Below are 18,044 nucleotides of genomic sequence, written 5' to 3'. Positions count from 1 at the left end.
TTTTAGTGTTTATCCATCCATCCATCTTCTTCCGCTTATCCGAGGTCGGGTCGCGGGGGCAGCAGCCTAAGCAGGGAAGCCCAGACTTCCCTCTCCCCAGCCACTTCGTCCAGCTCTTCCTGTGGGACCCCGAGGCGTTCCCAGGCCAGCCGGGAGACATAGTCTTCCCAACGTGTCCTGGGTCTTCCCCGCGGCCTCCTACCAGTCGGACGTGCCCTAAACACCTCCCTAGGGAGGCGTTCGGGTGGCATCCTGACCAGATGCCCAAACCACCTCATCTGGCTCCTCTCGATGTGGAGGAGCAGCGGATTTACTTTGAGCTCCTCCCGGATGGCAGAGCTTCTCACCCTATCTCTAAGGGAGAGCCCCGCCACCCGGCGGAGGAAACTCATTTCGGCCGCTTGTACCCGTGATCTTGTCCTTTCGGTCATAACCCAAAGCTCATGACCATAGGTGAGGATGGGAACGTAGATCGACCGGTAAATTGAGAGCTTTGCCTTCCGGCTCAGCTCCTTCTTCACCACAACGGATCGATACAGCGTCCGCATTACTGAAGACGCCGCACCGATCCGCCTGTCGATCTCACGATCCACTCTTCCCTCACTCGTGAACAAGACTCCGAGGTACTTGAACTCATCCACTTGGGGCAAGATCTCTTCCCCAACCCGGAGATGGCACTCCACCCTTTTCCGGGAGAGAACCATGGACTCGGACTTGGAGGTGCTGATTCTCATCCCAGTCGCTTCACACTCAGCTGCGAACCGATCCAGTGAGAGCTGAAGATCCTGGCCAGATGAAGCCATCAGGACCACATCATCTGCAAAAAGCAGAGACCTAATCCTGCAGCCACCAAACCAGATCCCCTCAACGCCTTGACTGCGCCTAGAAATTCTGTCCATAAAAGTTATGAACAGAATCGGTGACAAAGGGCAGCCTTTAGTGTTTAAAGACATGAAAACATCATTAATAGAACATACCTTGCTTCAAGTTGTTTCATATGTTTTTGGCGTTTCGCATGCACTTCCAAAGCCTTCAAACCTCGTGATCCATAGTCAATATTATCATGACACCACGTGCACAAAACCTTTCCGGGACGATCGACTTTCCGAATAAAATCACCGAACAAAGTCGTAACTTCCTTCTTCCCAACAGTATCAGTGATTTCCCTTTCCGTCCAGTCCCATCAAAACTTATTTTTGACATGTTTATCAATTTCTTTTACTCGTAAAGCGTCCTTTCTCTCGAGAACCGACATCGTTTACATATGGAAAATGGCGGTAATAACCGTTATGAATGATGACGTTATTAACGTCATCATTCATAACAGATGTCCTGATTGGTCACAAGGAACATATCGACCAATCAACTACGGCGTAATATAAACTACGTCTCGAATCTTGATTTAGGGTCGGGAAAAAAAACGGGAAAACGGGAGATAATTATTTTTTTCCTCGAGAATAAAAAAGATGGAATTCCGACTTTAGACGGAAAAATCACATGCCTGATGTTAATAAGCAACTAATTAATGGTGAATATGTTCCCCATACTAAAGTGTTACCATGTTTTTTTTAGTGGTGCATAAAATGAAGCGTGCATGAACATCACCTTGTTCAATGAACAAAACCAACACACTGCATAAACTCACAACAAATGACACACCTGCAAATCAGTCAGCTGTTGCCGTATCCGTAATACGCCGATAGGGAGAAGTTTGTATTTACACGATGAGTCGGGTGTGTTTTGACCTCCGCCGAACCCCTGAATCCAACTCACCGAACCCCGGTTATTAATACCCAGGTATTATTTACCGTATTTTTCGGACTATAAGTCGCTCTGGAGTATAAGTCGCACCGGCTGAAAATGCATAATAAAGAAGTAAAAAAACATATAAGTCACATTTTTGGGGGGAAATGTATTTGATAAAAGCCAACACCAAGAATAGACATTTGAAAGACAATTTAAAATAAATAAAGAATAGTGAACAACAGGCTGAATAAGTGTACGTTATATGAGGCATAAATAACCAACTGAGAACGTGCCTGGTATGTTAACGTAACATCCATCCATCCATTGTCTACCGCTTATTCCCTTTTGGGGTCGCGGGGGGCGCTGGAGCCTATCTCAGCTACAATCGGGCGGAAGGCGGGGTACACCCTGGACAAGTCGCCACCTCATCGCAGGGCCAACACAGATAGACAGACAACATTCACACACTAGGGCCAATTTAGTGTTGCCAATCAACCTATCCCCAGGTGCATGTCTTTGGAGGTGGGAGGAAGCCGGAGTACCCGGAGGGAACCCACGCAGTCACGGGGAAAACATGCAAACTCCACACAGAAAGATCCCGAGCCCGGGATTGAACCCAAGACTACTCAGGACCTTCGTATTGTGAGGCAGATGCACTAACCCCTCTTCCACCGTGCTAACCCACAACTATAACATATAGAACATGCTATACGTTTACCAAACAATCTGTCACTCCTAATCGCTAAATCCCATGAAATCTTATACGTCTAGTCTCTTACGTGAATGAGATAAATAATATTATTGGATATTTTACGGTAATGTGTTAATAATTTCACACATAAGCAAAGGTGGGCAGAGTAGCCAGAAATTGTACTCACGTAAGAGTACTGTTACTTTAGAGATTTATTACTCAAGTAAAAGTAAGGAGTAGTCACCCAAATATTTACTTGAGTAAAAGTAAAAAGTATGTTGTGAAAAAACTACTCAAGTACTGAGTAACTGATGAGTAACATACACACTCATATCACATATATATATATATATATATATATATATATATATATATATATATATATATATATACATATATATACACATACATATATATACACATATATATATACACACATATATATATATACATACATTGATATATACAGTATATAATTTATATTTATTTATTTTGCCGTTTTTGTTCACATGTTAAAGGTGTTTTAATGAATATACATGCATGTTTAACACATATAGATTCCTTTCTTTCATGAAGACAAGAATATAAGTTGGTGTATTACCTGATTCTGATGACTTGCATTGATTGTAATCAGACAGTAGTGATGATAACTTCCACGTTTTCAAATGGAGGAGAAAAAAAGTTCCTCCTTTCTGTCTAATATCACATGAAAGTGGTTGGTTTTTGGCATCTTATTTATCCAGCCTCCATATTCGTTTTTATACACTTTACAAGAAATACATTGGCGGCAAACTCCCTAGCTTGCTAGCTTGTTTGCGCTGGCTTTCGGAGACTCTTATTTTGAAAGCGCAGGCGCGATGGAGCGGCACTTTTATTGTGAAGACAGGAACTAGGCTTTTGACGGGATGTACGGTTGAAATAAAAAAAGGGTCTTTTTTCCTTCACACTTTTGATTGATTGATTGGAACTTTTATTAGTAGATTGCACAGTACAGTACACATTCCGTACAATTGACCACTAAATGGTAACACCCCAATAAGTTTTTCAACTTGTTTAAGTCAGGTCATGTGACCGCCTGGCTCTGTTTGATTGGTCCAACGTCACCAGTGACTGCATCTGATTGGTGGAACGAAGTGAACGTCGCCGGTGACTGTATTTGTTGAAACGCAGGCACTATGAAGGTCTGTCTGACAAACCAAAACAAACAAAGCGTGCATTAACAGATCGATAAAAATTAGTAGCGAGTAGCGAGCTGAATGAAAGTAGCGGAGTAAAAGTAGCGTTTCTTCTCTATAAATATACTCAAGTAAAAGTAAAAGTATGTTGCATTAAAACTACTCTTAGAAGTACAATTTATCCCAAAAGTTACTCAAGTAGATGTAACGGAGTAAATGTAGCGCGTTACTACCCACCTCTGCACATACAGGTAAAAGCCAGTAAATTAGAATATTTTGAAAAACTTGATTTATTTCAGTAATTGCATTCAAAAGGTGTAACTTGTACATTATATTTATTCATTGCACACAGACTGATGCATTCAAATGTTTATTTCATTTAATTTTGATGATTTGAAGTGGCAACAAATGAAAATCCAAAATTCCGTGTGTCACAAAATTAGAATATTACTTAAGGCTAATACAAAAAAGGGATTTTTAGAAATGTTGGCCAACTGAAAAGTATGAAAATGAAAAATATGAGCATGTACAATATTCAATACTTGGTTGGAGCTCCTTTTGCCTCAATTACTGCGTTAATGCGGCGTGGCATGGAGTCGATGAGTTTCTGGCACTGCTCAGGTGTTATGAGAGCCCAGGTTGCTCTGATAGTGGCCTTCAACCCTTCTGCGTTTTTGGGTCTGGCATTCTGCATCTTCCTTTTCACAATACCCCACAGATTTTCTATGGAGCTAAGGTCAGGGGAGTTGGCGGGCCAATTTAGAACAGAAATACCATGGTCCGTAAACCAGGCACAGGTAGATTTTGCGCTGTGTGCAGGCGCCAAGTCCTGTTGGAACTTGAAATCTCCATCTCCATAGAGCAGGTCAGCAGCAGGAAACATGAAGTACTCTAAAACTTGCTGGTAGACGGCTGCGTTGACCCTGGATCTCAGGAAACAGAGTGGACCGACACCAGTAGATGACATGGCACCCCAAACCATCACTGATGGTGGAAACTTTACACTAGACTTGAGGCAACGTGGATCCTGTGCCTCTCCTGTCTTCCTCCAGACTCTGGGACCTCGATTTCCAAAGGAAATGCAAAATTTGCATGGTTGGGTGATGGTTTGGGGTGCCATGTCATCTGCTGGTGTCGGTCCACTCTGTTTCCTGAGATCCAGGGTCAACGCAGCCGTCTACCAGCAAGTTTTAGAGCACTTCATGCTTCCTGCTGCTGACCTGCTCTATGGAGATGGAGATTTCAAATTCCAACAGGACTTGGCGCCTGCACACAGCGCAAAATCTACCCGTGCCTGGTTTACGGACCATGGTATTTCTGTTCTAAATTGGCCCGCCAACTCCCCTGACCTTAGCCCCATAGAAAATCTGTGGGGTATTGTGAAAAGGAAGATGCAGAATGCCAGACCCAAAAACGCAGAAGAGTTGAAGGCCACTATCAGAGCAACCTGGGCTCTCATAACACCTGAGCAGTGCCAGAAACTCATCGACTCCATGCCACGCCGCATTAACGCAGTAATTGAGGCAAAAGGAGCTTCAACCAAGTATTGAGTATTGTACATGCTCATATTTTTCATTTTCATACTTTTCAGTTGGCCAACATTTCTAAAAATCCCTTTTTTGTATTAGCCTTAAGTAATATTCTAATTTTGTGACACACGGAATTTTGGATTTTCATTTGTTGCCACTTCAAATCATCAAAATTAAATGAAATAAACATTTGAATGCATCAGTCTGTGTGCAATGAATAAATATAATGTACAAGTTACACCTTTTGAATGCAATTACTGAAATAAATCAAGTTTTTCAAAATATTCTAATTTACTGGCTTTTACCTGTAAGTCGCTCCAGAGTATAAGTCGCACCCCCGGCCAAACTATGAAAAAAACTGCGACTTATAGTCCGAAAAATACGGTATTTATTTATTTATTTTTATTGTGATTACTTATGGAGTCTGCGATGAAGTTGCGACTTGTCCAGGGTGTACCCCGCCTTCCGCCTGAATGCAGCTGAGATAGGCTCCAGCGACCCCAAAAGGGACAAGCGGTAGAAAATGGATGGATGGATGGACTTATGGAGTACATTGTGAATAAATTGAGAACAGGAAGTGAACAAAAGTTTTAGCAACTGTTATGTAAAGGAAAAGGGGTAGCAAAGTATTTCTGATTCTGATTAAATAAGCTCTGCTTCTTCCTACTCCTTTTCGAACATGTTGGAAAGAGAAACTGGAAATTGTGATGCATCATGTTCAGAGGTGGGTAGTAACGCGCTACATTTAATCCGTTACATCTACTTGAGTAACTTTTGGGATAAATTGTACTTCTAAGAGTAGTTTTAATGTAACATACTTTTACTTTTACTTAAGTATATTTATAGAGAAGGAACGCTACTTTTACTCCGCTACTTTTATCTACATTCAGCTCGCTACTCGCTACTAATTTTTATCGATCTGTTAATGCATGCTTTGTTTGTTTTGGTCTGTCAGACAGACCTTCAAAGTGCCTGCCTTACTGGTGACGTTTCACTTCGTTCCACCAATCAGATGCAGTCACTGGTGACGTTGGACCAATCAAACAGAGCCAGGTGGTCACATGACCTGACTTAAACAAGTTGAAAAACTTATTGGGGTGTTACCATTTAGTGGTCAATTGTACGGAATATGTACTGTACTGTGCAATCTAATAATAAAAGTTCCAATCAATCAATCAAAAGTGTGAAGGAAAAAAGATACTTTTTTATTTTAACCGTACATCCCGTCAAAAGCCTAAAGACTGACCGCACATGAGGACGTTCCTGTCTTCACAATAAAAGTGCCGCTCCATCGCGCCTGCGCTTTCAAAACAAGAGTCTCCGAAAGCCAGCGCAAACAAGCTAGCAAGCTACGGAGTTTGACGCCAATATATTTCTTGTAAAGTGTATAAAAACGAATATGGAAGCTGGACAAACAAGATGCCAAAAACCCACCACTTTCATGTGGTATTAGACAGAAAGGAGGAACTTTTCTTCTCCTCCATTTGAAAACGTGGACGTTATCATCACAACTGTCTGATTACAATCAACGCAAGTCATCAGAATCAGGTAATACACCAACTTATATTCTTGTCTTCATGAAAGAAAGGAATCTATATGTTAAACATGCATGTATATTCATTAAAACACCTTTAACATGTAAACAAAAACAGCTAAATAAATACATATAAATTATATACTGTATATATCAATGTATATGTATGTATGTATGTATATATTAGAGATGCGCGGTTTGCGGACACAACCGCGGATTCGGCGGATTATCCGCGGATCGGGCGGATGAAATTTAAATAAATAAGATTTTATCCGCGCCGTGGGTCGGGTCGGGCGGATTAATGAGATATTTTTTATTTATTTTTTTTTTTTTTGCGGGTGGCAGTAAAACCAATTCGGAAATATATATACATAGTTAAATGTTGTTAGCCACATACGAAAAACGAGCAGCACTCTTTGAAACAGGCAATTATTTATCAGCAGGCACAGGCACCTGCAGCACGCCACATCAGAAGAAGAAAAAAAAAATGGCAACACCGGCAGCAAACGTGGTACGCGACAAACTAAAAAAGGGAATACTAAAGACCAGGGGGAAAAAAGGCCAGAAAAGTTCAGCGTGGACTCGTTTTTATGAGGTTGTAAATCAGGATGACAGCAATGCTGGCTACGCTGTGTACGTCTACGACAGTCATAAAACCGGGACATCGAACATGGTGCATGGTGCGAACAAAGGACTTCTTTCATTTAAGGTTTGTGATAAACCATCAAACTCATTCGTTAAAAGGACTCTATAGTAATATAAAGCGAATTTTTCTGGACATTATCATGCAAGAAAAGTTTATTTTTGGGACCGCGATCACCGCGTAATGATTTTTAAAGGTTGCATTACAAACATGTAACTGTCCCATGTGATCAGCCAGTGCGATTGGAAGTCCATGCTCAATTATTGCCTCCGTAAATAAAACTTCGGCATTTATCACATCCAAAGAATCTGTTTGGGCGACGAAAAACGTTGAAAGTTTTCCACTTGTATCGCTAGCAACGGCATTAGACTTGTGTTTTTTTGTCCCAAAGTGGTCTTTTACATCGCTAATTCCTCCGTGTCCGATCGAAAAATCTTGTCTGCACAAGGTGCAATTCGCGTAGTTTTCACCCTTTTTTTTTTTTAATTAATGAAAAACCGTATTTTTTATCACTGCACCCGTAACCCGGAATAGGTTGATGAAAACCGTACGAATTACGGGAAAACCGGAGTAGTTGGCAGGTGCCTCACTAATGCCTTGCATCGTCTATATTAGATATAACGGGCGGGTGCGGGCGGATGGCGGGCGGATGCAGTTCTATTCAAACGTTACATCGGGTGGATGGCGGATGGTTGACGACTTTCTGATGCGGTTGCGGATGAAATATTTGCCTATCCGCGCATCTCTAGTATATATATATATATATATACATACAGGTAAAAGCCAGTAAATTAGAATATTTTGAAAAACTTGATTTATTTCAGTAATTGCATTCAAAAGGTGTAACTTGTACATTATATTTATTCATTGCACACAGACTGATGCATTCAAATGTTTATTTCATTTAATTTTGATGATTTGAAGTGGCAACAAATGAAAATCCAAAATTCCGTGTGTCACAAAATTAGAATATTACTTAAGGCTAATACAAAAAAGGGATTTTTAGAAATGTTGGCCAACTGAAAAGTATGAAAATGTAAAATATGAGCATGTACAATACTCAATACTTGGTTGGAGCTCCTTTTGCCTCAATTACTGCGTTAATGCGGCGTGGCATGGAGTCGATGAGTTTCTGGCACTGCTCAGGTGTTATGAGAGCCCAGGTTGCTCTGATAGTGGCCTTCAACTCTTCTGCGTTTTTGGGTCTGGCATTCTGCATCTTCCTTTTCACAATACCCCACAGATTTTCTATGGGGCTAAGGTCAGGGGAGTTGGCGGGCCAATTTAGAACAGAAATACCATGGTCCGTAAACCAGGCACGGGTAGATTTTGCGCTGTGTGCAGGCGCCAAGTCCTGTTGGAACTTGAAATCTCCATCTCCATAGAGCAGGTCAGCAGCAGGAAGCATGAAGTGCTCTAAAACTTGCTGGTAGACGGCTGCGTTGACCCTGGATCTCAGGAAACAGAGTGGACCGACACCAGCAGATGACATGGCACCCCAAACCATCACCCAACCATGCAAATTTGGAATTTCCTTTGGAAATCGAGGTCCCAGAGTCTGGAGGAAGACAGGAGAGGCACAGGATCCACGTTGCCTGAAGTCTAGTGTAAAGTTTCCACCATCAGTGATGGTTTGGGGTGCCATGTCATCTGCTGGTGTCGGTCCACTCTGTTTCCTGAGATCCAGGGTCAACGCAGCCGTCTACCAGCAAGTTTTAGAGCACTTCATGCTTCCTGCTGCTGACCTGCTCTATGGAGATGGAGATTTCAAGTTCCAACAGGACTTGGCGCCTGCACACAGCGCAAAATCTACCCGTGCCTGGTTTACGGACCATGGTATTTCTGTTCTAAATTGGCCCGCCAACTCCCCTGACCTTAGCCCTATAGAAAATCTGTGGGGTATTGTGAAAAGGAAGATGCAGAATGCCAGACCCAAAAACGCAGAAGAGTTGAAGGCCACTATCAGAGCAACCTGGGCTCTCATAACACCTGAGCAGTGCCAGAAACTCATAGACTCCATGCCACGCCGCATTAACGCAGTAATTGAGGCAAAAGGAGCTCCAACCAAGTATTGAGTATTGTACATGCTCATATTTTTCATTTTCATACTTTTCAGTTGGCCAACATTTCTAAAAATCCCTTTTTTGTATTAGCCTTAAGTAATATTCTAATTTTGTGACACACGGAATTTTAAATTTTCATTTGTTGCCACTTCAAATCATCAAAATTAAATGAAATAAACATTTGAATGCATCAGTCTGTGTGCAATGAATAAATATAATGTACAAGTTACACCTTTTGAATGCAATTACTGAAATAAATCAAGTTTTTCAAAATATTCTAATTTACTGGCTTTTACCTGTATATACATATATATATATGAGTGTGTATGTTACTCATCAGTTACTCAGTACTTGAGTAGTTTTTTCACAACATACTTTTTACTTTTACTCAAGTAAATATTTGGGTGACTACTCCTTACTTTTACTTGAGTAATAAATCTCTAAAGTAACAGTACTCTTACTTGAGTACAATTTCTGGCTACTCTACCCACCTCTGATCATGTTGTATGCATGCATGTTCGAAAATAAACTCAAAACTCCAACAATCCGGGAAAGTGTTAAGAGGTGAGGCTAGCAGACGTAGCATACTGTACATAGCATAAAACGAGCATATATGCATAGAATAATAACACATTCGGGTACAACTCGAGTGAAAACCGTACGAATTACGGGAAAACCGGAGTAGTTGGCAGGTGCCTCACTAATGCCTTGCATCGTCTATATTAGATATAACGGGCGGGTGCGGGCGGATGCAGTTCTATTCAAACGTTACATCGGGTGGATGGCGGATGGTTGACGACTTTCTGATGCGGTTGCGGACGAAATATTTGCCTATCCGCGCATCTCTAGTATATATATATATATATATATATATATATATATACATATATATATATGAGTGTGTATGTTACTCATCAGTTACTCAGTACTTGAGTAGTTTTTTCACAACATACTTTTTACTTTTACTCAAGTAAATATTTGGGTGACTACTCCTTACTTTTACTTGAGTAATAAATCTCTAAAGTAACAGTACTCTTACTTGAGTACAATTTCTGGCTACTCTACCCACCTCTGATCATGTTGTATGCATGCATGTTCGAAAATAAACTCAAACTTAAACAATCCGGGAAAGTGTTAAGGAGGTGAGGCTAGCAGACGTAGCATACTGTACATAGCATAAAACGAGCATATATGCATAGCATAATAACACATTCGGGTACAACTCGAGTGCCAAGAAGTAAACAACAGCAAACAAAAGTGGACTTGTGACACAAAGAATGAAAACAGCGACTTAGTGACTTGTTAAAGTGATAGAGGGAAAGGAGGAAAGGAATGGAGGAATTCGGGGATTAACGGCGACTTTGGCCCATTTGTGTCCAACTTAACCCACCGTGAGAGGTGGTCGTTTGGGGGCGGACACACTCGGTCACCGCGGTCCTCTGCTGTCCTTGTCCGCGCTCATCTCCTTTTTTTAAGGCCACTTTTTCTTCCCAGTTTTGACAGTTTCTCCCCCACTTATGGTCCTCCCCGTAGAGCTAGCAGCTACAGCTAACAGGGAGGGGCTTCCGGCGGAAACGGAAGGAAAAAAGCGAGCCGGACGCCATTTTGCTAGTAAACTCCGAATACTTCACATTTTTCTCATATTTTTCGTTGGTTTTTTTCATCAACATCCGAACGCAAATCAGAACATCATTTTTTTTGTGCGTGTGATAGTAGAAAATAACCGCGTAACGCCAACATTTGGTGGTTTTGAATGTTCGGGTCTGACTTTTCAACATAAAAGTAAGTCCTGTCATCAAAGGAAAATATACGATTTTTCTTCATCCTGCTCCTTCTCAGGCGTAAATGTGTGTTTAGTTTCTGAGGTTTAATTGTCTATGCATGAATGAAGGAGATAAATTAAAAAAATTAAATTAAATTAAAAAAAAGAAGTTTAGTCATAATGGTAACCCCCCCCTCTTTTCAGGTGAAGGGGCGTGGCCAGTGGGCGTGGCTACAAGTGGAGGAGGGAGTGGCATCCTGTTGAACAGGTTAGGGCGGTTGAGCGAGGGAAGAAAAGAGAAACATTTGGGAAAGCTTGTCTTGTTTTCCACTCAGAAGAGGAGAAGTTTGCTCTCTAAAGGCAAGTTCAACTTTGCTTTCATATGTAGTATATTTATTCATTTCATTGAATTATCATTATTATTATTACAATGAAAGTGTTATGTAAAGGCCAAATTTGGCTCAATATGTACTTTAAGTATATTTGTAAATAATTGTCTTACTCATACTTTAATATACTTGAACTTGTACTTCATTTGCCATTCATTTTGTTACTATTATCTATAAGGAAGTGTTCTGCTTTGTTTGCTAAATTACCATATAGACCAGACCTGGGCAAATTAAGGCCCGGGGGCCACATGCGGCCCGTTAAGCTTTTCAATCTGGCCCGCCGGGCATTCCCAAATCATTTTTTTTAGATCTTTAAGATGGAAAGTGTAGCTGCCATTATAATGTGCAGTGATGTTTTCGAATGTCTTCAACTATACAAAGTATTTCAATGGTTGGAATCTGCGCTTATGGATGATGTACCAGTTACTATGGTAATCTAATTAGTTACTATGGTAATCTAGGTAATGTCAGATGAGGCACCAAGCAGTGTTGGGCGGGAAGCGTTTCCACAGACGCGGAAGGAGATTTTCACAACAAAGTTCTAAAGCTTAGTGATATATCCATACTTGCCAACCTTGAGACCTCCGAATTCGGGAGGTGGGGGGTGGGGGCGTGTTCGGGGGTGGGCGGGGCGTGGTTGGGGGCGTGGTTAAGAGGGGAGGAGTATATTGACAGCTAGAATTCACCAAGTCAAGTATTTCATACATATTATATATATATATACATATATATATATATATATGTCTTAATAAGGTTATCCAAAAAATAGTGCTCGATACCGTAGTAGAGCGCAATATATGTATGTGTGGGGAAAAAATCACAAGACTATTTCATCTCTACAGGCCTGTTTCATGAGGGGTTCCCTCAATCATCAGGAGATTTTAATGAGAGCATTCACATACCATGGTTTATACAGGGCACAGAGTGGGTGGGTACAGGCTGGCGTAGGGGCGTGGTGATTGGCTCATGTGTTACTACCTAGGAGGTGTTTCCGTCTGTGGCGGCATGCTGATACAATTTCGCTGCGCTTGTTGAGGGATGACAGGTCTGGACGGTATATAATAAACAGTTTCTCTTTCAAGCATAGGTTGCATCTTTTATTACCACTATTGTAAGGTGTGCTGGATGCAAGAATTTGCCATGTTATTGAATATTCAACATTATTGTCTTTGAGGTCCCAAATGTGTTTGCTGAGTTCTGTGGTATTCCGCAGGTTTTGGTTCCTGAAAGAAGCCTTGTGATTGTTCCATCTGGTTTTAAACTCTCCCTCGGTTAATCCTACATATGTGTCGGATGTGTTAATGTCCTTGCGTGTTACCTTAGATTGGTAAACAACTGATGTTTGTAAGCACCCCCCGTTGAGAGGGCAATCAGGTTTCTTGCGGCAGTTGCAGCCTTTGTTGGTTTATATATATATATATATATATATGTAGATATCTACATCCTGAAAATATGCAAACAAAACTGTGTTTAGATAATTGATACTTCAAACTTGCATAAATAAATATTAAGGAATATAACATAACTTGGCTTCTGAGAGTTTCAAAATGTAATGAATAAAATGCTAAAGTTGTTGATAAACAAGCAATTATTTTAATAATTAAATATGGTCATTTTAAATGAATTATTATGATAATTTAAAATCAATTATTTGAAATATGTTTATTTTAGTGTATAATTCTATGGCTGGATGTAATAAGGAGTCAGAAAAAATACAAATAAAAATACAAGTAATTTTGATGTTTTTAGCAAAATATAGTAAAAATGCATTTATTTATTTATTTATTTTTTATTAATAAATATATTTAGTTTTAGGTAAAATAAACATAATAATACAATTTATCTCTAGTCTGGATGATTTAGTTCTTGTCACCCTGTTGTCCTCCCATCACGAAAAAAGGCTGTCCTCACTCAGGTCCGCATGGAGCTGGAGGGGGCGTGGCTTCCAGCTCCGGCTGAAAATCGGGAGATTTTCGGGAAAATATTTGTCCCGGGAATTTTTCGGGTGAGGCGCTGAATTTTGGCAGTCTCCCTGAAAATTCGGGAGGATTGGCAAGTATGGATATATCAGATATATCAGATTGTAGGTGGGTTTATTTTGTACCCTTCGCGTTCATATTTCACTGTTTGTTGCATTTTTGTTGCCTTTCACTTGATTGTAAAATATGTCGATCGAAAGGGGGTGTGACGTTCATATTTTGTCAATATTCAGTGTTTTATCCTTCATAGAAAAATGTAAAATTCCATGACGTTTTTTTAAGGCGGTCTGTCATAACGTTTTTAGCATTCAATCAGACATTATTGTGAGGTTTTGTATTAGTGTTCCTAAAAATAGATATACCGGCCCCCAGACACATTTTTTTCTCTAAATGTGGCCCCCGAGTCGAAATAATTGCCCAGGCCTGATATAGACTTAAGTAATGGAAGACAGCAGTCAATCAATCAATCAATCTATCTTCTGCTTTCAACTTTGTGGGAACACTTAAGGGCAGGGGTGTCAAACTCGTTTTCATTGGGGGCCACATCACAGTTATGGCAGCCCTCAGAGGGCCATTTGTAACAGTGAATAATATATACATTTTAAATGGCTTCATTACACAATTGTTTATTGTTTTGATTGATTGATAGAAACCTTTATTAGTAGATTGCAAAGTACAGTACATACTCCGTACAATTGACCACTAAATGGTAACACCCCAATATGTTTTTCAACTTGTTTAAGTCGGGGTCCACGTTAATCAATTCATGTTAAATTCATGTTATATATTTTTACATACACTGGAAATAGTAGATTTTAGAATAAAGTTTAGCTGCTGAAATTTTACCATAAAATGTACAATGTTTTTCACAATGTATACTGTAAATGTACTCTGTTTTACAGTAAAATGTACAGTCGTTTTTACGGTGTATTACGGTAAATGGCAAAACAATATTACACATTTTTTTGTTGTGTGTTTTTACAGTAAAATTCTGGCAACCGAGTTACCAGTTTTTATTGAAAAATAATTTTTACGTTGTGCAATTTGATGGATAAGTTGCTTCAAAATCGTGAGTGAAGCAGATATTTAAGTACTTATTTTGATGTTTGGAATGTGCGATAAAATAATATTTGTTGCAATATTAGATTAAGTTTAAAATATGTGAAATTGCATGTGTTTTTTTCTGTCAAAATAGAAAGTTGACTACATTGAGAAAGAAATAGACGCATGGTAATTCCAGGCCTTTGCGGGCCACATAAAATGAGGCGGCGGACCAGATATGGCCCCCGGGCCTTGAGTTTGATACATGTGCTTAAGGGAAAAACCCTTTCTCTTTCCTACTGCACAAAGTAAAGGCATGCTTGGAGGAATTTGGCGTGGAAAAACCAGAACATGAACAAAGATTTCCACAGACTCAAAAATGTGTCACTTCCTCGAAGTGTCCCACTTAGACATGTATACAGGTAAAAGCCAGTAAATTAGAATATTTTGAAAAACTTGATTTATTTCAGTAATTGCATTCAAAAGGTGTAACTTGTACATTATATTTATTCATTGCACACAGACTGATGCATTCAAATGTTTATTTCATTTAATTTTGATGATTTGAAGTGGCAACAAATGAAAATCCAAAATTCCGTGTGTCACAAAATTAGAATATTACTTAAGGCTAATACAAAAAAGGGATTTTTAGAAATGTTGGCCAACTGAAAAGTATGAAAATGAAAAATATGAGCATGTACAATACTCAATACTTGGTTGGAGCTCCTTTTGCCTCAATTACTGCGTTAATGTGGCGTGGCATGGAGTCGATGAGTTTCTGGCACTGCTCAGGTGTTATGAGAGCCCAGGTTGCTCTGATAGTGGCCTTCAACTCTTCTGCGTTTTTGGGTCTGGCATTCTGCATCTTCCTTTTCACAATACCCCACAGATTTTCTATGGGGCTAAGGTCAGGGGAGTTGGCGGGCCAATTTAGAACAGAAATACCATGGTCCGTAAACCAGGCACGGGTAGATTTTGCGCTGTGTGCAGGCGCCAAGTCCTGTTGGAACTTGAAATCTCCATCTCCATAGAGCAGGTCAGCAGCAGGAAGCATGAAGTGCTCTAAAACTTGCTGGTAGACGGCTGCGTTGACCCTGGATCATGCTTCCTGCTGCTGACCTGCTCTATGGAGATGGAGATTTCAAGTTCCAACAGGACTTGGCGCCTGCACACAGCGCAAAATCTACCCGTGCCTGGTTTACGGACCATGGTATTTCTGTTCTAAATTGGCCCGCCAACTCCCCTGACCTTAGCCCCATAGAAAATCTGTGGGGTATTGTGAAAAGGAAGATGCAGAATGCCAGACCCAAAAACGCAGAAGAGTTGAAGGCCACTATCAGAGCAACCTGGGCTCTCATAACACCTGAGCAGTGCCAGAAACTCATCGACTCCATGCCACGCCGCATTAACGCAGTAATTGAGGCAAAAGGAGCTCCAACCAAGTATTGAGTATTGTACATGCTCATATTTTTCATTTTTATACTTTTCAGTTGGCCAACATTTCTAAAAATCCCTTTTTTGTATTAGCCTTAAGTAATATTCTAATTTTGTGACACACGGAATTTTGGATTTTCATTTGTTGCCACTTCAAATCATCAAAATTAAATGAAATAAACATTTGAATGCATCAGTCTGTGTGCAATGAATAAATATAATGTACAAGTTACACCTTTTGAATGCAATTACTGAAATAAATCAAGTTTTTCAAAATATTCTAATTTACTGGCTTTTACCTGTATATTTGGTACCAGTTCCTAAAATTCTGGACAAATGATATGGCTATCAATATATATTTTTTATCCAGCTGACCGTCGCAATTATGAAACATTCAGTTCAGGTGTCGCTGCTACACTTAAAAAAACAAAACACGGGTAGGATCTGATCATAAGCTTGGAGTAATCACAAATAAGGTAGCAACACCACGCTAAAGTTTGTAACACAACAATTAGGGTTGTCCCGATACCAATATTTTAATACCAAAATTTATTTTGATACTTTTCGGTACTTTTCATGGTAAAGGGGACCACAAAAAATGGCATTATTGGCTTTATTTTAACAAAAAATCTTAGGGTACATTAAAAATATGTTTATTATTGCAATCGAAGAACAATGTTGTCCTTAAATAAAATAGTGAACATACTAGACAACTTGTCTTTTAGTAGTAAGTAAACAAAGAAAGGCTCCTAATTAGTCTGCTGACGTATGCAGTAACATATTGTGTCATTTATCAATCTATTATTTTGTCAACATTATGAGGGACAAACTGTAAAAAATTGGTTATTAATCCACTTGTTCATTTACTGTTAATATCTGCTTATTTTCTGTTTCAACATGTTCTATCTACACTTCTGTTAAAATGTAATAATCACTTATTCTTCTGTTGTTTGATACTTTACATTAGTTTTGGGTGATACCACACATTTGGGTATCGATCTGATACCAAGTAGTTACAGGATGATACATTGGTCATATTCAGTGACGTATGAGTTTATAAGCATAATATGCATTTTTTAAAAAGGGAAAAAAGATTGATTATATGGATATTTTTTATCGTCACACAGAGTAGTATCAACTAGATACTCTCCTGTACTTGGTATCATTACAGTAGATGTCAGGTGTAGATCCACCCATGGCGTTTGTTTACATTCTGACGCTGGTGAGATAAGGTGTGGAATGAAGCAGGTTTAGCTACTCCTCGTCCTGCAGTGATGATACTTGTAAGAAACTTACTTTATTTGTCGTCATGGAGGCGAGGATTAGTGATTTAGAAGTAGCTAAAACACTGCTGACGGCGGATAGATTTTAGCTGCTAGCTAGCTAGCCATGTTTTAAAGCACCTCTTCATGAGGGTGTTTCAGTGTTATAACTTCACCTTTATCTTTACTTTTTAAGCCTAAATGCATCCATTCTCCCTTTGCTGTCTACACACCGTGTCTGCTTGTAAGTACTCGGTGATTGTGCACTGCCGAATATGCTCCTCTGCTCACAAAACCAGCAATGTCATGACGACGCGCCGTCATGCCCGGGAACCGGTACTTTTCAAACAGAGTATAGTACCGTTTTTGATTCATTAGTACCACGATACTATACTAGTACCGGTATATTGTACCACCCTAACAACAATATTGTCTCATTAAAACATACTTGCCAACCTTGAGACCTCCGATTTCGGGAGGTGGGGGGGTGGGGGGCGTGGTTGGGGGTGGGACGGGGGCGTGGTTAAGAGGGGAGGAGTATATTGACAGCTAGAATTCACCAAGTCATATATATATATATATATATATATACATCCTGAAAATATGCTAACAAAACTGTGTTTAGATAATTGATACTTCAAACTTGCATAAATAAATCTTAAGGAATATCACATAACTTAGCTTCTGTGAGCTTCAAAATGTAATGAATAAAATGCTAAAGTTGTTGATAAACCAGCAATTATTTTAATAATTAAATATGGTCATTTTAAATGAATTATTATGATAATTTAAAATT

At 39.7% G+C, this 18,044-nt stretch overlaps 2 protein-coding genes across 4 annotated transcripts in view; one reads left to right on the top strand and one right to left on the bottom strand.

Moving 5' to 3' along the window:
- Positions 1-10,966, bottom strand: part of fer (fer (fps/fes related) tyrosine kinase) — a 35,237-nt gene extending 24,271 nt beyond the window's left edge. For 2 of the 3 annotated variants that reach the window (XM_061927182.2, XM_061927183.2), the window contains exon 1: positions 10,772-10,966. The gene's annotated coding sequence lies outside the window, so the exon portion shown is untranslated. The remainder of the gene's footprint in view (positions 1-10,771) is intronic. The other variant, XM_061927184.2, reaches the window with a different exon arrangement.
- Positions 10,924-18,044, top strand: part of LOC140677472 (uncharacterized) — a 17,322-nt gene continuing 10,201 nt past the window's right edge. Inside the window, exons 1-2 of the mRNA XM_072912080.1 lie at positions 10,924-11,163; positions 11,348-11,503. The gene's annotated coding sequence lies outside the window, so the exon portion shown is untranslated. The remainder of the gene's footprint in view (positions 11,164-11,347; positions 11,504-18,044) is intronic.

This window comes from Nerophis lumbriciformis, linkage group LG32 (genome assembly GCF_033978685.3).
Source record: "Nerophis lumbriciformis linkage group LG32, RoL_Nlum_v2.1, whole genome shotgun sequence".
Classification (NCBI taxonomy): Eukaryota; Metazoa; Chordata; class Actinopteri; order Syngnathiformes; family Syngnathidae; genus Nerophis; species Nerophis lumbriciformis.
This window is presented reverse-complemented; position numbering and strand designations above follow the sequence as displayed.